Consider the following 14,940-nt stretch of genomic DNA (forward strand, 5'->3'; position numbering starts at 1 on the left):
TATAGAAACTGTCTTATAAAATTGGTTGTGGTCAGCTATATCAACTAGCTGTGATGAGCTAGGTCACTTACTGCAGACGTAGATAAGAAAAATACAATTTCGTTATTTAGCTCGAGCTGTCGACCTGATTGATCAGTCAGAGTCGTCGTGAATAGAAATATTTGATTTTCGACACTAACATTATAGTATATTATGTGTCTTGGATTTACTTGCATTAGCGAACCAGGTGGAGCATCAGGACTAAAAGAATAAATTGTTTGTCCTTGGCTACTTCGTGCTGAATAAGATCAAGTTGCAATTGAACAGTTTATCAAAATTCTATTTATTTATGTGATGCTGACAGCTGATTCATTATCATATGGTGTTGTTGCAACTGCTGCAGTTCCATACTGTTGTTTAATAAATCCGAGTAATGATCCGATTTTATCTTGTTTACTGGGATCGATGAACAAGTTTTTTTTTTTTAAAGAGTTATTCTTGATCTTAATGTATTATAGTTTGGAATTAGCTCAAAATTATCTGATGAGATACCGCTGCTGCCAGAGGTTATAAGATATTTTATTGTTTTGTTGATATCTTAACGTTGTAGTCGCCTTGTTTTATTTTAACATAATTCCAATCGATAATATGTTCTTTTCTTACTCCGAATGTAAAATCATCATTGATGCTAGCTTTAACATTTGCCATTGAGTTCCAAGCAGTAGCTGATACTAGTCCTATTCATCTTGATTAAGTTCGATTTGTAGATTATAAATAACTGACAAGTTTGCACTGTCCGCCATAGTCTGTGATGAATCAGTAGTAATGTTGATAACATTTCTTTTTTATCTGATAGATAAAATTGAACTGCTAACAGTTTGTGCTTTGCGGTTAGCGAATCAAATCACCATGTAAAATATAATATTTGTCGGATGTTAGATAACCGTTTGATATGAAATTATCTAAAGTATTAACGATTTCATTGTCGATTTCTGTGCTAACATTTCCGGCATCTTTTGATAATATTAATTGCATCAACCGGACAACTATTTCAGCTTGGGAGTTAGAGATCCTGACACCGGAATAAAAAATGTCATGTCTTTTTTTGCAAATGGATTCAGCTTTTCTAACGTATTGAGAAAATTTCCATCCACCAGATCCAACCTCTTTAATTTGAAAAATAAAACTAACCATACTTTTTATGCGGACATCAGCTGTAACACCGTCTCTTCAAAATCTAAAATTGTTCTCAATTTCTTCTGGTGATGATGACCGGTAAATTTTCAAGAGAGTCTCATCACCACTCATTTTTTTGTATAATCAAAAACAATCATTAAATTTCCTCTATCATCTTCTCCCCATTCCATTATATTATTTTGCTCAAACAAATTGATTACAAAATTCATCATACTCTTTATTTGTAACTGTTTGAAACAACTTGCTTAAACCATCAACGACCATATCGTCAGTTTTTTCTTTCTAGTCTGCTCCTTTGTCCTGTAGGAATCGGGTCACCTATTCGCTCAACAATTTGCTCAGCAACTTTCTTTTGTCCTTCAAATTTAGCAAGTAATCCTTTTTCTTTTAACTTTTCGATATTTTCAGGTGATACCGCAGAAATATCTGCTTATTTGCCAAACAGCTTCAGTAACAGGTTTAAAAAGTCTTACAATTTGTTCTGCTATCTGATATTGACCTCGATGATCCTGTGCAACCTTTGAAATAAAATGTCTTTAGAACCTCTATTCGTTTTGCGTTCAGTTTTGTAAGTATCTGTAAGATTAATTTTCACAATCTAAAACCTTATCTCTTCCACATCTGAACATGCGATTTCGATCTCGTGCTTCCTTATCAAATAAAAAGAAATTGTGATTTTCCTGAGCAGCAAGCTGATCCGACGCTAGCGTCTCGCCAGAAGCCTTGTGATAAAGCTCAGCAAATTTATCTTTTAATACACCCCCACACTGTTCTCGTGCTATATTTTGTAAGTCAATGTTGTCGAGTCCAGCGAACAATACAAAACATTCTGTATTTCGCCTAATAGATTTTATCTTATCTATCTAGCTGTTGCTGAGTGGGATGTCATCAAAGACAATTATTGTATGTTCATCCGAATCTAGCTTGGCAACTGGAATTAGATCTTGGGTTGTTTTATGATAAATATATCATCACCAACACGTAGTTCATTTTTCAGTTTTCGTCTTATTTACTAAGCAAACCATATTTATCCTGCTGTGGATTTATAGTGTAGATATAAACTCGATCGAAGTAAAACGATGTCTTTAAGTAACATATTTATCAGCAGGTTAGTTTTGCCAGATCCAGTTCGTCCTACTATCAGATAATGGCATTCTGGTAGGTCGTGGTTATGTTGATGTTTATTAATCGCTCCGTGTCAGAGTTAATGATGCTCATTCTATACTAGGTATTCACAAAATTTTATCAGGCGGTCAGAGTTAAATTGTATCGTGCGTTGAGAAATAATAATGAACTATTACACAAACTTTGGTACTCTAATCACTAACTCAACAGAAGAAAAAACTACAACCACTGCGGATGGCGCAGACTTAACAAATTATCTAAACAATATCTGGAGATACAATGGCAGGTAATTTAAGTATGTCAGATCAGCGAGTGCTTGACCTTGAAACGACATATCCACCAATCAATGCAGATAGCACACAAGCAGTAAGCTATTGTCATCTAAAGACGATCATAATAGTAAGTTATCGCTTAGAGGTGGAAAAATGACTGAAAATATCAATATGAATGGAAAAAATAAAAAATCTTGATACCGAATACCCTCCTGCTAATATAAATAACACGCAAACAGCAAGTTATGCACAGCTTAGCGCGATCGATAATAACAAGTTGTTCCTAACTGGTGGAACAATTGTTGGAAATATATAGATGTGGGCGGAAAAATAATATTTAATACTCAACTCGATTAGGCAACGTTGTCCAGTAACGAATTTGTCACAAATGTATCTTAAACAAAACAGGAGGCACACTTACAGGTGCGATAGATATGGTTGACAATAACTTCTACGTATGGACCTGCTCCTACATCCGATCTTGTAATTAAACAATATGTGAATAGTGTTACCCAATCGCTTGCGATTGGTGGTAGTACAAAACGAACTAAAACTAGGTTCGCTTATTTTCCACATCACTCTGATGCTATACATAATCGTTGGGGTTTTGCTGTATCTGCACCAACGCATTATCCAGGAAATAGTCCAAGTTATGCGTTTGCTTTTTAACAGTCCTGTATATGGAGGATTAAAGTGGATCACAAATGGAGAAATAAGTGAATTTTGGATACAAATACAGTGCCAGAAGCCGTAGAAATATGGAGATTTCAACTACGAGGTCGACTAAATGCTTATGTCGGACAAATTTATAATTGACAATTAGAAGGATCGAATGATGGTTCAACATGGACTATGCTGTACAAGGGATTTCTTGATTATATTACTACCTCTCGGCAATTTGTACTTGATCCTGTAACCACAAACAAATACTCGTAGTTTCTATTTATGTTGCCCACGCTATAGGTCCTTACCCAGGTTTGACGATGTTTCAGACATATACAGTTGACGATTTAATGTGATTGTAATATATAATATTTGTTGATTATCCATCAATCAGAGTCGCAAAAGAATTTTATAATTTTATACTAAACCCGAAAACGAGATCGAAATAGCTGATGTTGGTCAGTTAGATCCAGAAAATGTTGAGGATGCAAGAGTGATAAATACAATTGCTCGAATAAAAAAAAAAACAATCTTAAATTCCCCCAGTTTAAATGAGAACAGTGACAACCTTATTAGAGTTGCAGGAATGAGAGGCCCTCAGCTGAAATACGCGATCAGACACTTTGACATAATTAGCAAATACTGTCCTGTAAGTAACCGTTAGGAATGGCGATTGAAATTTAAAGGTTATTGGTAAATACTTTGATTGAGCTAAATAAAGAAAATCTTTTGACGATCGATAAATCAAATCTTGTAAAAACGAAATATCATGGTGGAAGAGCGACTGAAAAATATTCATGATGAGCTTGATAAACTAGCTGGAACAATACAACACAAGTTTTTAAAAAAGTGTAAGCTCAAAGACACATTTGCTAAACGTCCAGTATTTCATGCGTTAGGCATGGACTACTATAATAAAAAGAGGTTTACTTATCGGAAACGGTATATAATAGTGCTGATGCTAACCTGTTAACAACATCATATCTAGTTGTAATAGACTCTTTCATCGGTGATAAAAAGTATGATGTATATCACATTAATGCTGCACTAAACGCGGCATCAAATACTGAGATTAGGATTGAGTCATATGATAATGTTGAACGAGATATATTTTATCAAGAGCTGGACGATATTACAACTGTAGAAGCTAGTATTGATGAAGATTATGACGCACATGATAGCTCTACATAAATTGCGTTGAAACACTATAACAAAAGAAGCTGGAAAGTTACTGACAGATCCAAAGTAGAGAATTATAAAAGAGTTGATTGCTGGTTACCTAAACATGGCATAGATATAGAAGAAACAGATATTCGCGGTCATTTGAGTGTTTCAACAGCATATGCAATTCTCAGGTAGCAACTAGTACTTAAAAATTTTAAACTGGGTCAGTTATGTTATGATGTTAGTTTTAACGATTAAACAGAAGATATTTATCGTGACAGAGTATATGATATTACTAAAATGCCAACAAAGTTTGGTCCTTCATTTTTTTTTTTCAGATCGCAGTTTTAACAGATATCAGATATAATGGTATCTCATCTGAAGTATATGATGAGTACAGAGATTTTCTTGCTGGTCCTGTTAATAGTAAATTTAATGCTCTGGTTGATAAAGCTGCTGCTGAAAATACCTTCACTACGTCAGTTGAAATAATTACTGAAAGTTTTATAATGGCAAAAAGAAGAAGAAATTATTGATATCAATCATATCTCATCGGGTCTCTCAGACAATGACCGGGACGAGCTGATCGAATACTACAAATATTATCATTAAAAAAACTTTACAGTGAAATAACAGATGTGCTGAATTACATTTCAATGATACAAACAATGACTGGAATTGCGTCAGCGTGTGGAACTGCAAATCCGTTATTGCGGATAGATTCCGGAGTAGGTGTAGCTCTATCAGCATAAACAAAAGGATCGAGCCAAAATACGAGAATAAAAATACTTCTTGTAAAATAGCAATAGTGACCTACAATAAAATTCTTAATCAACTTCGAGCCTATCTCAGAGGTGAGAAGCTTATGTTAGATCTGATACAGGAATTACGTGTCAAAGATGATTTGCTAGTTTTTATGATACCGAACAGAGTTGTAAAATATGAAAAACGATATTTAGTAAACTTTGGGTGAAATATTTAATATGGAAGATATTACTGTGGAAGATACAACGTTAAAGAAGAAAATAATTCTTTTCCGAGGTAAGCATATGAGAATTATTCTTGACTATGAAAGTACAGCGCGTATTTCAAAAATAGATATAAGATGAAGTTGTCTCTGGTTCGCACAGAAAATTCGAAGTATTTTAGTAAGATTGCTTTGATCACAGACTCACTTTTGATGTCACTGATGATCATTACAATCCGATATCACAAGACAAATACACAAAAATCACAATTGACGAAGAGCTAAAAAAAAATGTGTTATGTCGATAAATCAATAGCTTCTCTTGAAATGGTATGAAGACGCTTGAACCTGGCTCTCTCATCAGTGGTAAGATAAATTTATATTTTTTATGTCATGATGATGAGAGTTATATAATAGCAAAAGCAGTGACTTTAAAAATAATTCGAAAAGTTTATCAACGATTTCTATTATTATGGAAAGGCTTGGTAAGTTATATTTGTAAGAGTGTTCTATTTTTGTCATGGAGTTTGAAATGTCTTTGATGACAACCGGTTTAAATTGGTCAATAAATATTTGAGCTTTTCCTTTGCTGTCATTTACTAAGAAACCTTTTTTCTTTAGTAGTGTTATGCCAAAATTGTCATGTTTTCTTGATTTTACTTATCTCCAGAATAGTTTAGTGCTTTTATTATCAAGTCCTTTTTAGATAGTATTATTTATGTAGTTGAACTCAGTTAGTTTAAATTCCACTTTTCACTGTTTCTGAAATAATTTGTATTCAGTCCACTGATTTATCTTTTTAGCTCGCTTGTAAAGCCTTGAAATACGTTTTACCATTCTCTTGAGTTTGTTATTAAACCATGGCACAGATTTTCGTGTGGTATAGAGCTGTACTGGAATATTGTGTCCATGATTTTGCAGATCGTGTTCTTAAAGAGAGAGCCATATATTTTCAACATTGTTTGCATTTTCGTATTCATTATTGATCTTTTTTTTTTTGTATAGTTGTACAGCTTCTAAGTATATGGTGTCCAATTCAGCTTTACAGTATGCAGTTCGTTTCCTTGGTTTTTGCTTGGTAAGTTGAGGTGTCATATCAGAATTTATTACCACTATAGCATGATCCCTAATGCCTGGGGTGCTGTACGAAGCTTTAACTAGAGATGGGTTGTTAGTGAACATCAAATCTAACACGTTTCCGTAACGATTGGGTTGATTATGTACTTTGGGTTAGGCATTGATCAATGGATAAGTCAATCAGTGCTTGTTGGATGTCCCTGTCTGCAGCTCCAGGTCTAATAGTTAATTTCTCCCAGTCAGTATCTGGAAAATTGAAGTCACGTGCTAAAATAATGTGTTTGTTTCTATTACGCTGCGAAATTCTATGTAAAGAGGCATTTAGTTGTTAGATATCTTTCATATTCCTGTGTGGCATATAAAAGGATGATAAATATTAATCTGTTGTTGTTTTTTTTAAGCTTAACCGTTGACCAAGCAATCTTGCATTCGGTAAGAAGTTGTGGTTGTTCATCTGCAACGAGTCCTTCCTTGACCCAAGTGAATATATCACCTCCACGACTACCTCTGTCATTTCTGTGAACTGAGTAATCTGGAGAAAACATTTCACATGATTTAATTGCATCTTTTTATGGGTCTTTCCATGGTTTAATTCCTTTTATCCACGACTCTGTTCCACATGTGAGGTCAGGTTTGATATATTCTAAAGCTGATATGAATTCTGATTTGTTCTCTCTTATACTGCAGCAGTTTACAGTTAATTAATAATCTCAGGTTAGCAATTTTCTTGAAATCGGTTGTGTTTGGTAAACCTGCATCAGATCCGCTACATGTGCTTTCAGATCTAATTGACTCTCTTACTCTTCTGCTTGATGATGGATGACTATGACTGTGAGGACTAATTGCAAGAAGTGGACATTTGAGGAGATATAATCAGGTGTAGAATCCATTTGTGTTAGTGGATAGTACGTATTTGATGTATGAAATTCGAAACTGTTACACGTAAATTTGTCCCCATTCAAGTTATCACATTTGCAAAAGTGCCATACAACGCTAGATCTTTCAAGATATGATATGTCTTTAGTGATAATATCCCCACAAGTTATTTGGTGCCATATATTGCAATTAGTAGAGCACACTCCAATCTGTGACCAAGTCACTGAAAGTTCATAATAGCCGCATGGGAATATAGCGCCATTTCCGGGTCCTAGGTTAGGCTGTACGTCACCAGACATGAGCTTGAAGGTGCTATCAACAGTTTTGATATATCAAAATGTTATAATCCAGAATGTCTTTGAATGGATTAACAGTAATCCATAAAGTATTTTAGTTTAAACAGTCAATGACCACTTTGTAATTCCAATGAATATTTTTAACAAATTATTCCTCCCAGTTTATATCTGAACACAATAAAACGTGATTCATCAGAGTGATATTAACATAGGAATGAATAATTTTGTCTACTTAAACATTATATAAAAACCTTAGACACAAGAAAATGACCAGAATGTGAGTCACAATGTCGATTCCAGAACATTATTATGTTTGTAAATAACGCAAGACTTTGAACTCACAGATCAGTAAACAACAAACTTGGTTTTCCGATTCAATTTGAACACGCGCCATCTAGCGGTTGTTTACAGATGTAAAGCTGTAGGCAGTAAGGAAAGCAAATATCTCACATCACAATTCCTCTAAAATGTCAACAATTTTTATAAGTTTACAATGAAAAAGAATGAACATCACTTTTTAGTAAAGTGCATGCAATTACGTTGATCATCATATAAAAAATTCCAGTCGAACTTGCTATGCCTGCATTGGCTTAGATTACAAAATATATTCAGTGTATCGTCTGATGTTTGATGATTATAGGTCATATACTGATGGTGACATAAATGTCCTTATAAGGTTAGGGTCTGCAATATCGTTTTATGGTAGCCAATATGGATCAAAATCAATAAAATGTTGCTTATGATCATACGACTCGTTCGTTAAAAAGAGTAAAATAAGTTAAACGTTCTTAAAATCAGTAATATTTGAATAATAATATTAAATTGCTTTTAATTTGTAATGTTGATATTCATGGATTTACACTTGAATTACATTTGTATGTTCGATTTTATCATTGGATCATTTCGTTTATTGTGGAAATATTATGCCAGTACAAGTGTAGACATTTCTTCGCATAGGTAAGTTGTATTTTATGTTTATTATAATACCTGCATACTACCATACTTAAGTTTGGCGAATACCCCGATAATATAGAGTTCTTCCCCCATGGTACGTTAATCTGGGTCAGCCACTATATGCTGTTTTATTTACATGTATGCGCTTCGATTGAAAACGATTTCTTTAGGAATAGAAAGAGGGAAATTCATTGAAACTTTTCAAATTATAAGTAAGCAGCAATAGCAAAACCTATTAGCATGTACCGGTAAGAACATAAGTACCGCGATAATACACCGTTCCGGGCTACCAAAAAATGTCTAAACCTTAACTGCGATGTATTTAGAGGATTCTGTCTTTTCTACTTGTAATTAATTATAACATCTCTCATACTTGATTTCAGCTGTAACAGTTATATTATTTTTACATGACTCTACAATATCCTACTTCTGATTAAAATTTGTTATCATTTGCTATTTCACCAGGATGATAAAGTCAAAGGTCATGTGAAATAACGAGTTTTGTAGATCTAGGTGTGATTAGATTTTTTAAGGTTCTTATTGTATCAGTATTTTGTTCATCTATTAACATACCCACATCAAAACAAATCATAAATTATTTTCCGTATAGCCTTCGGTCTCACATGTATACATAGCATGTTACTCTGTTATTGGCGGAAACAGGCATTCTCGAAAAGGAATCTTTTCTATCAATCACATGATGTGTCACCTGAAGTATCTTATGTAAACAAACAACCCGCACGAGGTAGGCTAAAATGGTCATATTCCGAACGCTGAGGTCTCGACAACTTCATTATTGAAGCCGACTACTGTGTACCTTACTAAAATACGGGAAGCAGTCAATTGGACTTTTTGCAACAAGTGTTCATTCAAAAAGCATATAATTTGAGTTCTTCTTACTGAAAAGTAATTTTAACATGACTCCATACGCAGGGGGTAAATCCGACCGTGTTATGGCTTATTCCGACCTCTGATACGTGTAATTCCGACCACCATATATGGACCGTACATATACAAGTTTCATCTATAAAATGCAAATATTTTGTTTATCTTGACAGATTTTAAAGCTTTAAATTGTTTTCATTTTTTTCAGATAGAGAGATAGCAGATAGAAAGCGATATCTTTATATAGATAATTGCAGATGTTGTTATTGAAATAATTGTGGAGAAAAATAACATTTTATATTTATTTAGATTTATACCTTTAATTTTTTAAATTGTTTTTAATTACATATTTATTCCCGATTTCTTTTCAAAGTTCAGTACAAACTAATCATAATCCTACATTTTCTTTAAGCTTGTGTTCTTGGTCGGAATTGTCCTCTTATGATAAAGAACCTGGGGTAAATCCGACCACTATACAGAACATTGTATGCTATTGTTATTTGTCATAAAACTGGTGCGATGTTTACTATTTTAAAGCTACGATAGCATAATTGTTATGTTATTGAAAGCTATAAAAATCTTGGATGATTGATGCACGACTAGGGTCCTGAATAATTTTTTTTAATTATGAATGCTGCTTCTGAACTCGCGCGGAAGAGAGAATACTGAGGCGATTACGTCATTTTGTCACGCGATGCCCTTGTCGCCTGGAAACAGCCTTACAAATTTGCATACCAATGAACAAAAAGGACGTGGCAAGTAATTTGGATATCTTTGTTGTAAATAGCCGGACGTACATCCACAGTCGGAAGTACCAAACTGGTCGGAATAGGACCATGTTACATTATCTCATAATTGATCTGGCGTTGTAGCGGAGGGTTAAGTATTGTTTATCAAACATAGAAACTCTACACCTGTGTTGGGTGAACAGGGAAAACAAACACATACATATATCTTTAGATAAACAGGGTGTCATCTCACAATTCCAACCCAGATGTGCTGGGGAGAATGGATGTCTATAAAAGTATTTAGTGTTGAGGTGGTGTTGTAACCAGCTTAGGACGTAGTCAACACTATACATGTTATTTGTCATGGTTTGTTTTTGTTTGTTTGTAATGGCTACTGAAGAGGATGAAGTCCTCTCAATTACCGACCGACCTCGAAACGACTCTGAATTTTGGGCATGAGCTCAGGGGTTCGTTACAAAGGGACTCACTAAACACTCCAAGACACACTAAAACTCTCCTAGAACACATTAAGACTTTATAAAATACCTACTTTAAATTTCAACAACAACAAAAACAAACAAAGAAACAAAAAGTGTGAATATTTTATGTAATAGGAAATGGAGCGAGGTAAAGAGTTGCGAAGGGAAATAACTCCCATTCGGACGAGGAGTGTTTGGGTGCAGTAACGTTAATATTTATTAATAAGTAGCAATACCACGTGGGAGCGAGACATTTCGACCCCAAGAAAATTCCCAAGTCATTTCGACCCTAAGACACTTCAACTCCATCCTAGTGACAATTCGCCCCCAATTCATGCATATTTAAAACGATAATTAGCACATTGCTAATATTAATTTCCACTAATCACGTCATTATTCATTGAAAATTTTCGTTACATGCAAGTTTTTATCCAAAGCATTCATAAAAGTGTTTGTTATACTTGTGTGTAAATTTTAGAACAATTTATAATAAAAACAGTTTATACTGTGACATTTCGATCAGATATATTTTGGTATAATATGAACTGAACTGTTAATTGTGACGATGGTGTTTTATCTTTGTGTAAAATGCCATAGGCATGCCAGGCCTTGCCAGCTTGCCTTGTCTTATAATAGATGCGCCAAACAGCAGCATCGCATTTACGATACAGGTTAGTGTAATAATTCATTATCTTTTTTTATTCTGTCAGTCTTCTTCTAAAAATCTTTATTTATTTATTTATTTCTGTGTTGATCATACCAAGTAGCATAGATGTTGCTTGTATATTCATACATTTTAGATATAAAAATATATGTAAAGATTTTATTCCTTCAAGCTTACCAACTTCATACAGTTGTAGAATTTCTTTATTTTTAGAACATAATGTAAATAATTAAATATTGAATTAGTCAATGATTAGCAAAAAAATCTTACTAGTGTCAATATTTCAGACTGACTCCAACATTGTTTGTAGTAATTGCGAAGTATTAAATGTTTGACTTTAAATACCGATATATTATGTTCTATAGCGTCAAAGGTATTTTACTTCTAAATTAATTATTACTGAGCATGAAGTTAGTTGCTAAATCTTCTTTACAGTAAATTAATACTACGATTACAGATACATATAAATTCTTAATAACTTTCTAATACACAATATATATATATATATATATATATATATATATATATATATATATATATATATATATATATATATATATATATTATGATTAGTAGTATATATAGCCTTATTAATTACAATGTATTTTTCATTTTGTGATTTTATGTACTTTGATTTCTGTATACGTTTAATTTCCTGGAGGAAGTTTGCAAAAATCTGTCTTTTGCTTTTCGGATTTGTATTTCCAGACGCTTTCATGTATGTCGTAAATGTGTTATTTTTTCGTTAACTGGTTATTGCTGCTGTCGTGAAGAGTCCTTCAATCATCCATGAAATGGAGCTTTGTCATGCTAAAAAGTTTATGTATTAGGTCTTGCGCGTGTTGTAGTTTTCAGTCAACGGAGTTTTAGAATGTTATTTATGAACTCTGCATAGTCATTAGTTAAATTCACGTGTTCAGTATTTGTGCAGCTAGGTTTATGAAGAAATATTAGCAGTATAGTGGGGCACCCTTAGCGTCAAAGGGAAAATACATTACAGACCCCCCCCCCCTTGGGCAACTCTGGCATCAAGACTTTTCAAATCACCCTGGGCAACTCTAGCGTCATGGGGAATTGAACATGGGGAATATTGCGACTGTATAGCGACAAGGTGTGTTGGGTAGTAGGTAAGTTCATTGGGCATGTTTATCGTCAGTGTGACGGGACATAGAACTGGATAGAATGATTGGCGGAGCTGGACATATAACTTTATAGAACGCCTGGTGGACATTGTTGCCAATGTCCAGTACCCTGACATCACCTCACCTATTCCATTCCTATTATCCCTATACCAACACCCAACTTTCCCTTATTGGTATACAAGCCCAATATTCCCCATATTCAATTCCCATTGACACTAAATGTGACCAGTGAACTTACCTGCTACCCTACACAACAACCCCACTTTCCCTTGTTGCTATTCAGTCCCAATATTCCCCATGTTCAATTCCCCTTGATGCTAGAGTTGCCCAGGGTGATCTAAAAAGACTTGACACTAGAGTTACCAAAGGGGGCGTCTGTAATGTATTTTGCCATAGACGCTAGGGTGCCCCACTATACTACTAATATTTCTGTAGTCTTAGTTTCAGGCTATTTGTAAAGTATGGTGCAAATGTCGGGTGTTGTTCATTGATGATTGTTTCCAGAAGTTTTGATTGGCTTTCAAAATCTATTGCAGTATTTGCATCTGTGATGCCAGCGGTACCAAATATTTGGGTCATTATTATATCACGTTCATTGCTTTCCACCCATATGTTATTTTGAACGAAGTGTCTGACATTATCCTTAAGATATTTGGTGCAAACATAACGCGTAGCCGAGGGGAATACAGGCTCTATTGGTTTGGTTACAATCTTCTCATCATCATTTCCAAATTCCCTCATTTCAGGCACTTATACTTCCATGGACTCAACTATCAAGGTCTGTAACAATACGCTCCAGAAAGCTCATGTAAGTTCTGTAAGAAGCGTCTGTGTACAGAAGTACAGGACTAATACGAATCGGATGTTCGTTTGTACTGTTTCCAACAACTCTTTAATACGTTATTCTATTGTTTTACTCATCAATAACTCTTTGATATGTTATACTTTCATTTTACTCGTCAATAACACTTTATGCAATTTGTTTTGTACATAATAATGCGAAGAAAGCACAATTTGTTAGAGAACACAATTATCAATAAATATGCATTACTATTTGATAGTGATGATAATGGCATGATCTATGAAAAGGTAATTTTGTATTTTCTTTATTGAAACATTGGAAAGTTATTTTGGTAAAGCTAGAAACTGGCTGTATTAAATAAATTTAAAATGATGAAAACCTACCTTTTTATATTCTCTTACTATGCTTGTGAAAACATTAATAACTTCTCAAATAAACCAGGTATGTGTTTCATTGTTTGGATTTCTTCTTTTAAGCAGTCTTTAATTTGGGACGAATCAGCCCATAATTTGCACTGAATAAGCATGGTCCCAATCAGTCATGATTCGAATCAGCATGATACATAGAGCAGCAAAACTGAGCAGGGGAAGAAAATTTTTAGTTGTGTTTAAAAACAAATTTGCTTTTGATATGAACAATGACGGTACTAATACGAAAAATACGCTTTTGCTAAAATGGATTCAGACTATCTACGAGCTACAATTTCTGCATTACTTAAGACATCTTTAGAATAAGAGACAAACACCCTTTCCATCAATGTGGACTAACATCTTTTAGAAACTCTTTTAAATAATTCAGTTTTCGACCAGTGTTCCTGCGATCTGTATCATGCAATGATATAATCGACTTATCTGCTAAAAAGAAGGCAAGGCTAAGTCAATTCTAAGAGGAGAGTTTATTTAATGTTAGGCGGCATCTATGGATACATGCCTCGTGGCAGCAAATAGGTTTAATTACTGCTCTTTCCAAAGGATTTTGAATCCTGTAACTGCATCATTTTTGCTCAACATGTGTCATATTTTTGGCATGTTTTTTCAATTCGCTATTGAGACAGAAATTCGTACATTGACGGAAAGAATGTAACATGTAGAACACCACTAAATGTATTTATTTCAGTAAATACGTCTTAGTAATAAGGCAGAGATATCGGAAATGCTTAATTACGCGTATTTGGACGCCAGTTTTTGATCTGGAACACAGAAAATCACTGAGGCGGGAGTCCTCCATACGCGTGTAATAGGTGTGCTGCAAAATTCAAAGACTTGCCAGTCCTGCTTCATCCCCCTGCTTAGTGGGAAAATGTGTTGATCATTTAGCTGTGCTGATATTTACAATGACAGAATTCAGTGACTGAAAGACCCCTTGATACATACATGTTGCCATTTTATAAGAGTACATAAAAAAGAACATGCAATAGCTGGGCAGCAAGTTCAAAGGCTTTGACTGGCGGCCGCATGGGAAAATGTAGCTATTTACAGTGATTGAATTCAGAGGCAGAAAGACCCAGAGATGTACATGTGGTCATCTATAAAAGTACATCAAATAAACAACTTTAGCTTTCGCTATTGTGTTCATTTCCGAATGTAGCGGAATAAGCAGTGCACGTGACCTCAGAATCAAGACATGTTAAGACTTAGACAAAATGCCATTCGTAAGTGGGTGACAAGTCG

At 34.3% G+C, this 14,940-nt stretch overlaps 1 protein-coding gene across 25 annotated transcripts in view; it reads left to right on the forward strand.

The window, feature by feature from the left end:
• Positions 1-10,254: 10,254 nt before the first annotated feature.
• The window catches only part of LOC149794433 (uncharacterized), a 191,778-nt gene continuing 187,092 nt past the window's right edge, over positions 10,255-14,940 (forward strand). For all 25 annotated transcript variants that reach the window (XM_089968640.1, XM_089968644.1, XM_089968641.1 and 22 more), the window contains exon 1: positions 10,255-10,333. The gene's annotated coding sequence lies outside the window, so the exon portion shown is untranslated. The remainder of the gene's footprint in view (positions 10,334-14,940) is intronic.

The sequence above is a fragment of the Sinohyriopsis cumingii genome, chromosome 8 (genome assembly GCF_028554795.1).
Source record: "Sinohyriopsis cumingii isolate HCF-2022 chromosome 8, ASM2855479v2, whole genome shotgun sequence".
Classification (NCBI taxonomy): Eukaryota; Metazoa; Mollusca; class Bivalvia; order Unionida; family Unionidae; genus Sinohyriopsis; species Sinohyriopsis cumingii.